Source organism: Euprymna scolopes, chromosome 26, assembly GCF_053919585.1.
Source record: "Euprymna scolopes isolate OS-2025 chromosome 26, ASM5391958v1, whole genome shotgun sequence".
Classification (NCBI taxonomy): domain Eukaryota; kingdom Metazoa; phylum Mollusca; class Cephalopoda; order Sepiida; family Sepiolidae; genus Euprymna; species Euprymna scolopes.
The window spans coordinates 47,115,752-47,130,273 of record NC_136507.1 but is presented as its reverse complement, the minus strand read 5'-3'; the positions used below and the strand labels follow the sequence as shown (position 1 = coordinate 47,130,273).

Sequence of the window (14,522 nt, the reverse complement as noted above, 5' to 3'; positions counted from 1 at the left end):
CTAAACATTCATATTTAAGATAATTTTAAATGCGTGTATCTCGTTTAAAATGCATTTCTTATAGCTTAATAAGTGACAAATTTTTATAAACAATATGTTTGACCAATTTCAATCCTGTATTTAATGTAAGATAATTTTAGTAGCAAATAGTAAACACATCGGCAAGTAAGAATAATAAATCAGTAACAATAAATAAATAACAATAAAATATAGATTTTCATGAATGCATGCGTTACGACTTGGACGAAGGCACACGATAGATAAAATCATTCCTCTCCTTTCATCTATTATATCATAATAAAATACTATTTTGTAATACGTGGACTCTATATCTCAGCTGTGAATAAGCCAGCACCTTGTGTTCAATTTTTAGTTTACAAGAGATATTGTATTTCAGAGTAAAATAATTTTTAAATTGTTATGTATGATATACAAACAAAACTAAAACACACACATACACACACATATATATAACATATCATTCAATAAGTAAAATTTAAATTGCGCAGCTGATAAAAATCCATTTGTTTTTATTAAGTATTAAGCCTCAAATGGTACGTGTGAAAAGTTTAATACAATCGGATTAGCAATTTATCAGTTGATACCTTTTAAATTCAGATGAAAGTATCTCGGCTCAAACAAACATTTATTAATCGAAATAAGCACCATAAGAATCACCTCACTTTTTCTAATGCAAAACAAGTGTATTTATGCCAGTAACGTAAAAATACTGCGTTCTGGTGGCGATGAAGTCGCTGAAGGCGTTTTTGATATCTTTTATATTTTTTTAAGCATTTCTCACCCAGAAAGGTGTCGAGATACTCGAAAAAGTTGTAGTTGGTAGGTAAGAGGTCTGAAGAGTTTTTGTAGCAAAATTTGTCCAACTTCTGCAGGTTCAGTTTAGCAACGTGCAGTCGTCGGGCATTGTCGTGGAGGAGAATTGGGCCTTTTTTGTTGACTAATGCTAGTTGTTGTTGTCGAAGTTTCTTATGTGTGTCATCCCATTTGTTGGCAATGCTCCTCCGCCTTATGGGTTCACCTGCATAAAAAAAATGTAATGGATAGAACCGGTCTCAGACCACCAAACAGTCAGCATAACCTTTTTTTGGTGTAACTCTGGCTTCGGGAAATGTTGTGGAGTTTCCTCGGCGTCTAACCACTGAGCTGTGCGTCGCCAGTTATCGTAAAGAACACACTTTTCATCGCAAGTAATAATATGATCGAAAAACGGGACATTCTTGTTGAGTGAAAGAAGGGAAGATGCCATTTCATAACGGCGTTTTCGGTTATCGTTCGATTCGCGAGGTACTCATTTACTATGTTTTTTGTCTTTCTAATCGGTTAGGTGGTTGAAAAGTGTCGTATACGTTACATCTAATTCAGAGGCAAGTTTTCAAAAGTTGTGCGTGGATTTGCCTCGAATAAAGCTCTTAATTGTAAGTTGTCAAGATTAAATGGCCGACCATTATGCCCATCACCTTCAAGCATCTTATCCCCGCCATGAAATTTCTTTAATCACCATTGCACTGTGTGTTCAATAGTGATTCCTGGGCCAAGTGCTTGTTGATATCGCGAGCTTTGTCTGCAGCTTTTGGGCCTAGTTTGAATTGAAACAAGAAAATTGTGCGATTTGCTTTTTCCCATCTTGTATTCAACGTTCTGAAAAAAAGACAGTTGTTTTAAAACGATTGTAATTTAAACGATTAGATAGCGCGAAAATTGCCCTTTAAAATTATATATAAAGTAAAGGTATTACAACGAAAACTAATTTGGAAATACAACCATTTGAAATAAAAATTAAAAATTCCGCAAAAACTTTCTCCTCAACCTAATAGAAAATACGGTCATTTTAGTTAAGTTATTATTGTAAATTAAAAAAAAATGAATCATCTGAATTTCCCGTGTTGACAAAGCTTTTTGGGTTTCAAGAACAGCAATGAATTTACAAGTCTTTTGAGTTGCCGGCCAAACAAGAAAAACATCGACCCGAAATTCACGTGATTTTATCAACTTCTGCTAAGCAATTTTCTGTTGTGCATTAACATCTGCCAATCACATGACTATTCAATTAACGGCTTTTGTTAAATAGAAAATCTAGGTGGTAGAAGACCATTTATATTAAATTGGAAGCCTTTGGGCTAATAATATTAAAGTAGTTTGGACTGACACTCAATTTTTCGTTTTTTATTGATATAGTCAAAACATCGATCTTCTTCCGAGATTGTTTCAGTGTGATAGAAAGGCAATGAATGTTTCACTTGCCCAACAAGGTGCCTATTACTCTAATCTATTATTCATTCTACGCCACACACGAATAAAGTGTTCATATGTTGATCGAAACTGAGTAATAATTCAATGAAAGCTTCATCCAAATCATCTATCATTTATTTTTGTTTTAAAACATTTTTCCGCGCTTGTCTGAAACTCCTGACTAAATCCTCCTCCTGATTCTATCGTGAATGCTGATATTTTATTATTTCACAAGGTCACACCTTAGTGTTAAATACTTGGATATTTAAAATCTATTACTTTACCTCATTCATGGAAGCATGTTTAAGAACGCTAAACAGTATTCGCCGGCCTATTTTACATATTAGTGTTAGAAAATATATTGAGAGATCGAGGGTTGATCCTTGGCGGAGTTTTACCTAAGATTAAAAAAGATACTTTATGCCTCTTTACTAAGTACTTACCATCTTATGTAGAATATAAACGTTAAAAAGAGAAATTCAGAAACGGAATTACGCTCTTCTCCATATCTCGATGTAAAGATTGAAAGAGGATCCTGCGAATCATCCACGATTGATCCATTTATAATTATAATCAGCTGTTTTAGCAATGTATAATCTCTTACCTCCTCTCCCATAAATATCGCAATCTAGTGACACTTACTCAGCGGTGATAGCGCCATATATGCATACTCTTACTTTCTTATATCATTTTCGCTTATTTAAGTGTAAACAGGCCAAATAATTTCTGCCAAATAATAAGCATATTTCAAACTATATTACGCGGACTATTTTTATAAGTTTGTAATATATGTAAGCTTTTCCATGTTTGTTTTCCCTAGGACGTTTACATGAGCTTATATATTAGAATAAGAGAGAGCGAATTGTCCGTAATAAATAATATCTCCATAGATCGCGTGATGGGAGTTTTGCTTTAAATTATACTTAATAATGACGCCGTCGTTGTCGTCATGTCTGTACACAAAGAAATTGTATACTGTTTCGAGATGTGGATGGTCGAAGTGTTGATTGACTGCAAAAGTTGCAGCATCAATAAGCATAAGTTTCTTTAAAAGATACTGGCGTTTAGATTCCTACTTCGTTTAAATGAAATACTCTGTCCCGCTCTCCTTTGACGAAGGTAGTTCCATAAGTAAAGCTTACAACTTTAACTCGAAAAGTTAAAAAGCTACATAAAAGAAAGTGGTATGATTTAAACGAGTTACATTTTGTACTTTAGAATTTATTTTCACGTAGTCACCAACATTATCTTTTGCCAGCGATGAGCGATCACTGTTATTGCACATCTGAAGAGAATAGATTGTTTAATCTGAGCCAGAAGAAGTTCTACGGACGTATACGATCAAATGACGTACCAAAGTAAGAAGATTGCACTATTTGGAGTGTAAAAAAGAAAGACAATGAAAGTGCTTTGAGAATTAAAGTGGATGAAAACTGAAATACAAAAAAAGTTAAAGTAACCCCAAGATGTGCGGGGGGGGGCTGAGCAAGGAATAAGTGAACAAAAAATTGTTGGAAAATTTAAAATAGAAAAACTCTCGGATCAGATGATGTAAATGAATTTTGGGTCAAAACGCTTACCGACTGCCATAAGAAGATTGTATCTCAAATTAACGGTATGTTGACAGATGTAATTCTCGAATGGAGCGCGCGTGGATGAACAAGACGGATGTATCGAAGGGCACTGCGGATGATATCTATCACTTGTCCTCCACTGATGTGGAAACTGCTGAGAAGATAAGATTCAACAATAGATGGAACAGCAAGAGATCTTACCGAAGGAACAAACGAGATGTAGACGAGGTAGTAGAGGGTCAAACGATCAATTGCTTATTGATAGGCCAATACTTCGCGATTGTAAGCATTGATAGACTAGTGCAAAGCATATAAACTAGTTCAATATAGCTGGACTAAAGAATGCATGGACATATTTGGAATAGCGGCGAATGTTCGAACTTTCTTGAAAAGATATATGAAACAATAAACATAACTGCAGTAAGAAAATTTATCAGTATAAAAACAATAAAAATTCTGCGAATAATGAAAATGACGGATTAGGGACGAACAGGCCATTCTTCCAATCTGCAATTTGGTCAAGCTATCCTGCCAAAGAATAACATATTAAAACTCCCTAAAATCAGGAAGTGAATGTTGACGGAGAAGAATCGTATTTGCTAAGTAAAAGTATAGTAGGTAAAAGACAATATAAAAAAATAAAATATAATGATGGGGTAAATATCCTATCAACAATACTCGGCGGTGTATGTGATAGTATTGAAAATAGATTACGCATATATATATATATATATATATATATATATATATATATATATATATATATATATAAAGTTGAACGTCTGTGTGTGTGTCTGCTCACGAATAGGCTCCTATATGGTTAACTATTTTTAAAAAACTGATTACATATAACGATAGAAAATATATCAAGGATAAGGACTGGGTATGTTTGATCTGGCAGAATGGTGATTCATTAAAATTGTAGGATCTGCGTTCGAGCCTGACCCCCAAAGTATGGAAATAAAAAATGAAAAAAAGAAAAACGTTTACAAGGGTTTTTGATATAGATGTACATAAGAATACTTGATAAGTATGTTTCAACTTAAATAGGGATGGTATAATAAAATTGTGGGCTCTGCGTTCGCGTCTGTACTCCATGGAAATATGGCACAAAATTTAACAAAGACTTTTCATATCTATTTGCGTAAGTATATTTTGATAATTATGTTTCAGTTTGAAGAAATATGGTATAATATAATTATTGGCTGTTCGTTCGCGCCTGACCTCCATAGAATGTAAATATGTCACAAAGTTTAACCAGGTTTTTTAAAAGGGGTGAGGGTCCACAATAACACCTTAACTTTAATCTTAATTCACGTTAGCTTTTATTTATTTTTTTGAGTTGAATCATATTGTGTCGAATAAATTTACTTCATAAATTCACGTTCTTATTAAAGTGAAAGCAAAAAAAAAAGTCGGAACTTTAGACAATTCTCGACACAAATTTTGCATAACTCTGTTTTTTCCTTCTCTACTTGCACGTGACACTCTTTCGAAAATAGGTAAATAAAAAATAAGAACGTTACTTGTTATCGTGTAAAAAGAAGGAAAAATCCTGCTCACGTGATTACGTTCTTTTTAAAAACATTTATATAACTTTTTTATCTTTATTCATATATCTGGTTAAGCATTTTTTGTCAGTGCACTAGAAGGAATTCAGTTGATTACATCCCTTTCGTCGTGTTCTTTATATTACCATAGTACAACCCTGAATCCGACGGCGCAATACTATACTGTTCAATACTGTAAAACTGAAACGAAGCTGTTCTGCTTAAAAAGGGCGCCATTTCCTTCTTATTCATATTTATATCGATTCTTTGCTTAAAAAACTAAAGTAATTACGTGATTACTTTTTTAATATCACATTGCGCCGTTTCGGATTATCTTACTAAAGTAAGTAAAGCTTCATTATTTTTCGAAACTGTTTTTGTTTCTTTGTTTTTCGATATTTCTTCGATATTATTTAGTAAGAGTGTTTAGCAGAAAAGCCAACAAACGACTACCCGAAAAAATAAATAGACAAGAAATAAATGTTACCATAGTCAATAAAAGTTCAGTTCATGTTTTTTTTTTTGTTTGGAAATAGTTTTTAATGCTCTTTACTTGAAATAATTTTAGCGAATCGAAATTAAAACGAAATTTGAGGTGATAAGTACTACAATGAATTTTATACACATGCCATAATCGAATATTCCTCAAGCACAAAATAACGGAAAACATTAAAATGTGTTTATAAATATTCCTTACGTTAATGGAACTCTCTTAAATTGTTAACACAGAACGCTCAGGTGGCCCTCCTTCAAATTGAAAACGGGGCTCCCCATTTCAAAGTCGCTGCCATTTAGATTTTTTAAAACGGGTTCGTGAATTAAAAAAAAAAATTTTTACAAACTACTTAAAAATACAAATCAATGAACTTTTCTACCATAAAAGTAACTTTTATTTCTTGTATTTTATATTATTATATATATAACATTTTTTCTTTGTAAGGAAACATTATTTTGTTGGTCACTCTTGGCTACGAATGGAAACAAAGTTGATATAAAATGATATATTTTCGCGAAAATTATCTTTACTTTCATCATATTTTGCTCAGGGTAAAATTTTTGAGTATCAAAAATTATCTCTTTACAACCCCCTCTTTTCATAACCTTTCATCAATCACAGTCCATTTTCTGTAGACTGTTTTTGAACCCAGTCAACGACGGGTACTTCTGCTAGTATATATATATATATATATATATATATATATATATATATATATATATATATATATATATATTTGGCTACAATGCCTTTTCTTGGCCTTCGGGACAAGATCAAAGTGTAGTATCTGTTCCGACAGATGCTGCAAGCTATGACTAGCTATGACTAGCAAAGACCAGATGTGGGGGCAACCCCACATGCCTGACCATTAACCAGCTCCCATTTCCCACCTCTCGGGAGCTGGTCCCCTTTTTCCCTTCCCCCTCCCTTCACTCCTCACATTAAAAATCGGCCTTGTGCCTAATTTGCTCGGTGGGGGAGCAAATAAACACCATCTGTTCCGACAGATGCTGCACTTAAGATAATTTGTACCAGTCAATGGAGGGGAAACCCTCTATACTGGGACAATTATTATTTTTGGTAACCAGAGTGCCCCCTTTTTGCCTACTTTTAGGGGAGCTGGTTTTTACCTCACATTAAAAACGGCCTTGTGCCTAATTTGCTCAGTGGGGGAGCAAATAAACACCATCTGTTCTTCAGAAGCTGCACTTCTATTTCTTGTTCTCTTTCGGTGGAGGAGAAATCCTTCACGACTGAGACAATTTTTATTTTTGTACTTTTTCTCCACGTAAAAAAAAGACCCTGATGTCTAACTCTGTCCCGTGGGGAGGCATAGTAAATAGGTACAATCATATATATATATATATATATATATATATATATATATATATATATATATATATATATATATATATATATATATCTCACTTGTAATGAAATACACTTTTTGTTGCTATCAATTCCTTTTGTGAGGGCTTGTTTTTTAAATACAGTGTGTATATATATATATATATATATATATATATATATATATATATATATATATATATATATATATATATATAAAGATACTTGGAGACTATAATTTCTTCATCATAGTCATATATAGGGCCAGGGAAATATTGTGTTACATAAAATACAGTCTCATCTAATATTCCCCATCATTATTATTATATTTTTTTATCGATATTAAAAATAAAATAACTCGCCCCTAGCCTTCCTGCTCCCACTTTTATAACCAATAAAAAGAAAAATATATAAATACACCAAACCTCCAAAGAAAAGAAAAAGAAAACGATAACAACAACAATCTGTCCTGATGATAATCGGATGCACCGATAGAAAGCACTTAGTAAGAATATGGTTGAACAACAACTACTGGGCGCCATTTTATACAAATATCAGCTGGAAAGATATCCAAAAAAAAAAAACAAGAAAAAGAATAACTCTGTCGTGTTCAATCAGACGTGCTTGAATATATATATATATATATATATATATATATATATATATATATATATATAGATACATATATATATATAAATATATATATATATATAAAAACACACACACACACACACACACACATATATATATATATATATATATATATATATATATATATATATATATATATATATATATATATATATATATATATATATTAGCATTTCGGCCCAGCGCTGGTCGGGTGTTTGGAGGTGTATATTGAGCAAAAAAAAAAAAAAAAAAAAGTCGTAGTAGGAAGGCAGGCCCGGACCCGTACAGTGAAGGAGGAAAAGAACGGGAAAAAACCTGACGTCTTTGCTGTTACGACCACCGTCAAACCGCAAATGAGGTAGGTTTAAATTAAAGTTAGACAATCGATAAGAGGGGATGACTTTCGACAATATAGGCGAAAAAACGACCCCTCCCTGTAGACAAGTGCCCAGTTAAGGGTGAAATGTTTTTAGCCAATTTTTCGGTATTTTTCATCTGAAGGATCGAGTTTCAAATGATACTGATCTTGTGAAAATACGTCGCCTCTGTCGAAAGTTTTGAGCTGACATACAAACATACATACATACATACATTTATATAGCTCAAATTTTCGACCTAAACTGATTAAAATGCTTGCACTATCTCTGAATACCCTTTATGTAAAATTTCAAATGTTTAGACCAGAAATTGTCTGAGAAATTTGGTAGAGACCGCAGAGGTCAATTTTTTTTTTAAACTTTGATTCCTATTATGACCCCTGAACATTTATTGTTTTGGGCTTAAATCAAGTTATTAAGTTAGATCCATGTCCAAGGAACCTATATCTAAAATTTCAATTGTTTATACCCATAACTGTCGGAGGAGTTTGGTAGTGTTTTCAAAGGTCAAATCGTTGAACTTTACCCTTTAACAGCCAAATTTCTGGCCGAAAACGGATTACCAAGATTTTCCCAAATCTCAGTACCTTGTATATAAAATTTAGCGTCTGTAGACTGAAAATTGACAGAGTTATTGCGTAGGGAAATGTACACAGACAGACAGTCACACAATCACGTTCACTTTATATATATATATATATATATATATATATATATATATATATATATATATATATATATATATACTAGAGTTACCCGGTCGTAAATAAGCTAAAGTATATTTTAATTCTCGTAGAGTTCGTATTTATTATTATTATAGAACTAATTATCGATTGATTATTATATTGTACCAAATGTGGCAGTGCCACCCTCCGTTCAGGGTGACCTGGTTGTAATATACGTTTTAATATATTGTAATTCTTGCAGATTTCTTATTTTTGGAAGAACCAATACATTATTGAATATTATATTGTACTAAATATATAGTAATAATTCAACAAATTTAGAAATATTACTTAGTTGTCATCAGCTAGAATCGAAATCAAAATATATAGTTCTTCAGCTTTACTATCTAAAATAATAACGTCGTGAAAAGCATAAATGTATATTTGTGTATGCGTAAAAGAACACGTTGAGTCTATTTACGGCTGACAATTTCCATTTTTTGAATTTTGACCGCTTTACAGCTATTTTATCGACTAAAGATCTAATCGAATATGTGCCGCATGTTTAATGTCGCCTATATATGAAGTTTCAAATCTGTAGACTAAAATGTGACATATGAATTTGGTAAATACTGATACTGACAATGTCGGGCAAAATCACTTTATATATATATATATATATATATATATATATATATATATATATATATATAGTTACTATAAAAATAAATTCATGAAATTCTGTATACAATCATTTCTGAGACATGCATTTTTATTGATACTAGAAAAATCTGACTTATTCGGTCACTGATTGGGCTCGGGTTAGATTTGTTGAATCAAGAAAATGAAGGTTTGAAAAGTTTGTTATTTTTCGTCTTATAGATACGAAATAGGAAAAATACAAAATTGTTAAGTGTATTCTAGTATAACTACCTCTTCCTTCTCTATTTCATTTTCTCTTTTAATTGTCACTTTATCGTTTGTGTGTTTATCTAGCTATAAGTCTATAACAAGTACAAATTCTTATTAGTGTTTTACAGCCACACACATATATATTGTTTTTACAATGTAATTATCCACTGACACGTGTTTCGTCGTCTACGACTTATCAGAGTTGCTGAATCTCTCTCTTTATATATATATATATATATATATATATATATATATATATATATATATATATATATATATATATACAAAAAGTGATAGAGTACTTTTGTAGAAACCATTCCCCAGACAGGCAGGCAAGGTCACATATATATATATATATATATATATATATATATATATACATATATATATATATGCATACATATATATATATACATACGCATATATATACATACATATACATATATATATATAATTTCCTCCTACCTTTTTGCAAAAAATACAATAACGAATGTTACATTGCTTCTTATGCTATGCATAGATAGTAAATCGTTATTTTTTAAAATTATGTTCACAGTAAATAAATCTAATTAGAATACACATTAATGCTCATTTCACGCATCGGTTTTTTATTCAGGAAAATATCCAATTGATAATGAAGGTAAATCATCTATTCCTAACGCAATATCACACAATAACACAGAATATCACACAATAACAAAGAATATCACACAATAACACAGAATATCACACAAAATCACACAATATCACACAATATCACGCAATATCACGGAATATCACGGAATATCACACAATATCACGCAATATCAGATGCATGTGTCTTTTTCCCGTATGTAACTTTCATGAGTGCGCATTTTATTAAAATTTTACGTCGAATATTTACCCAAAACATTTAATAAATATTTCATCGATCATATTTAAAGCAAACTTTAGTATACTATTGATTTTATTTAAAATTCCTCTCTTCGCCCTCCACTATATAAACATGTTTAAACTTCTTCTTTAAACCCTGTGTTGGCCATTATTTCTCCAAGAAACGTTGTGTATATACAGGAAACTTTTTCATAAAGCTTTGCAATAATATTTTCGTATTTTATTTATTATTATGATTATTATGCTCATCTTTATAGTTGTTGTTTCAGGACGTTTCGTAAGTTGGTTAACCGAGACAGGATAGAAATGCTGAATCTCTTGCCTACCATAGTTGTAGTCTCATCACGTTTTTGGCGAACTAATCCTCTGACACTGCTCACCTGGAATTGTAGAGATTCAACGTCTCTATTTACTGCCCCACGGGCCCCGAAGGGCGATCAAGATTAGAATTTTTGGCCTTATAAATCCAAGTTTTTGTTATCTGAGATATAAAATATACAAATTACTCATCTCAAAGAATTCTAATAATTAAATAAAATTACTATCTCGCTCTGTTGAATTCTAATATATATATATATATATATATATATATATATATATATATATATATATATAAAATATGATGTTTGTTAAGGAACATCCGATGGGACCACTAATCTCATGAAACGAAATGATATTGCATTATTCCCAAAGGAGTAAGTAATGCCTAATGTATTGTCTCATAACGACAGAAGAAGTACTACCCTATCCCAGCATGAATTAAATTTTGAAAGATTAGTACATTAATCTGAAACAATATAGGAAACATAACTCAGTATTAAAAGACAGTGCACTAATAATAAGTTCCACTTTCGACAGATACTGAATCTCCCTTAGTAATAAATCAAAAGTAATGCCCAAATTGTTGATAATCTTATTAAATGTTTCACCCGATTGGCTTTGTCTTCTGAAACTACATTAAACTCACCACCTATCCCTATTGGTTCATTCTATAAAGAAACCTGCAGCTCTTAATCTTTTATTATCAAGTGAAAACTTTAAATAAAAGCAGTACAAACGTTATTTTTCGGAAACGCCCGATATATTTTCAAATAATAAGACTTTGTGAAAAAAATAAAAAAAATAAACAAAACAAATTTAGAAATAAATACGAAATAAAAATAAAAGTGTAAATATTTCCGGGTAACATCGTGTCGTATAAATAAGTATATATTTCTCAAACAACCTTAAGATAGTTCGAGTAAAGCGCTAGTTAGTAAAGCGCTGGGAGTTAGGATCTCACTAAGTCTTGCCGCACTGATGTAAAGACGACTAAGCACGTGCCTGTGAATAATTATATTATGCTTACAAAGTTTAATCTACAATTCAATGTTTAACTTGGTCAGTGTGTAGTGTCCTTTTGATTCAATTGTTAACATAATATTAGTTTTCGAATTGTAAAATGGATGAACAACCACGTGCGCCCACATATATACTCACACACATACCAGCGTGTTTAGTTTGTAGGCAGGTAGGTATGAATATATATATATATATATATATATATATATATATATATATATGTGTGTGTGTGTGTGTGTGTGTGTGTGCACTATATTTACCTTATAACCTTATATTTTATGTGTGTGTGTTAGCCTTTGCACTAGTGTACATGTAAGTTGACCCCTTCACCAACCTATGAAGAACTGTTATAAAAACATCCGTTAATTGTCTGTTATCCTCAACCCAACATTGATTAAATTCACAGCAAGAGATAACACTTAACAGACCCATATTTGCATTTTTTTTTCTGTCGGAGATGCAATTCGTGGCATCGAAAGGAAAGGAAGAAGGCATCAATGGAACACAAACAACTAGTCATTCACCTTTACCATCCTTCTCATAAAATAGACACACACACGTATATATATATGTATATATATATATATATATATATATATATATATATAATAGTGAACAAATGAATTAAAAACTTAATTGTGAAATAAAATCCGCTAGAATGCTTTTCGTTTTTTTTCTAAACAAGTTAGCCATTTTCATCTTTTAATACTTGAAAATAAAATATTTTCTTATTCGTATTATTTGGATCTTTCGGAATACCGTTCTTATCTTGAGTGTCATTTTCACAACGTTTCGGTCGATGTAATCTCCTACCTTCTTCAAGTGATCTTGCCGGATCGGGAACTCGGACGGAATAACCAATAATCCTCATCTCCAAAATTCAGAAACCTAATTTCTTTTTCGTCAGACTCCGTACTTTGAAAGTTCCGGAACAAAATGTTAAGTAATAGATTTTTTTTAAATCTTTTTTTTTAACAATTAGGTTCAGTTAATATTTTGATGACCGAACGATAATTTAAAGCTTAACATTCAAACTTATTATAAATAATTCTAATACTTTTATAGTTAAAAAATATATAAATAAAAAAACAATACAAAAATGAAAGTAAAAAAATCCCGTTGAACGTCGAGTAAGTAAATAATAAAGTTATAAGAAAAATGTCTTTTCAACTTTTGAAATATAAAGAAAATGTATAAATAATACGTTTTTCTAAAACTTACGAACACCCATCCTGTTACACCAACCCGCCCCCTCCCCACATACACACTGAGGCTCGCGCTTACAGGTTTTCTTGGCAGACGAGACATCTTTAAAATAAAAACAACAAAAAGGAAAGAAAATCCGGATAGCGGAGATAAAACGGGGGGAAAAAGCACGATTTTACCCGGATTCTCTTCAACTTACGACAAAAAGTGGTCACGTGACCAATAAAGTTTATCCTTCCCTCCCCTATACACCTCGTCTCCTAGGCATACTTATATCTACGTTTTCTTTTTTACGGCTTTTTTTTTTTTCTTCAGGAATTGATTTTTGTTATATTTTTGCATGAACAATTTCATCGTTCATTTTAAAAGGTGCTGTATGTGTTGTGTGCGTGTGTGTCAATACGCATAAAAGCCTTATATATATATATATATATATATATATATATATATATATATATATATATATATATATATATATATGTGTGTGTGTGTGTGTGTGTGTGTGTGTGTGTGTCAATACGCATAACAGCCTTATATATATGTGTGTGTGTGTGTGTCAATACGCATAAAAGCCTTATATATGTGTGTGTGTGTGTGTGTGTGCATAGTAAACTAAAACTGCGTGTTTATGTATGCACGCATATGACTGCTTGCATACGAAGTGATGGATATCGCGTATTTTGTGTGTGTGTGTGTGTGTGTGTGTGTGTGTGTGTGTGTGTGTGCATGCATCTGTCGGTATGTGTAGCAAAGGTATATAACTAATGTTATGTGCATATCACATACGCAGGTAGGAGTGTAGTATAAAATGGTATTCGAAAATTTATGCGTATGCGTGTGTAATAAGCATATATTGTATTATATGTTTAAATTATATACGTCTTATGCGTAAAACATGGACGTATATGCTCGTGTGTGTGCACGCGCGAGTGTGTATGTATGTGCGTATATGAACTGTGAAAGTATCACATAGGTTTTTAAATCATTTTAGTGTGTGTGTTTTTTTTATGGAGGTTCGAGTGAAAAGATCAAAGTGAAAGAAATTCTATTTTTTTATTTTATTTATTTTTTTTTTAGCTTTTTTTGTTTGTTTACTATGTGGAGCTATTTGTTGCTTCTATGGGTTTTATTGTTTTATTAATAATTTCCTGAAATTGCAAGTCGAAGAAACACATTTAATCATCCAAATTAAATATAAATAAAATAAATACAGGGAGTGTTTACTTATACGATTGGAACTCTTCCTGGTGTTATTTAATTTTAACAAGAAAAGAAGAGAAAAAGATTTAAAGTGATAA

General features: G+C 31.6%; 1 protein-coding gene across 1 annotated transcript in view; it reads right to left on the bottom strand.

The window, feature by feature from the left end:
• LOC145248005 (protein kinase C-binding protein NELL2a-like) overlaps positions 1 to 14,522 on the bottom strand; it is an 841,882-nt gene that overhangs the window by 826,800 nt on the left and 560 nt on the right. The window lies entirely within an intron of this gene.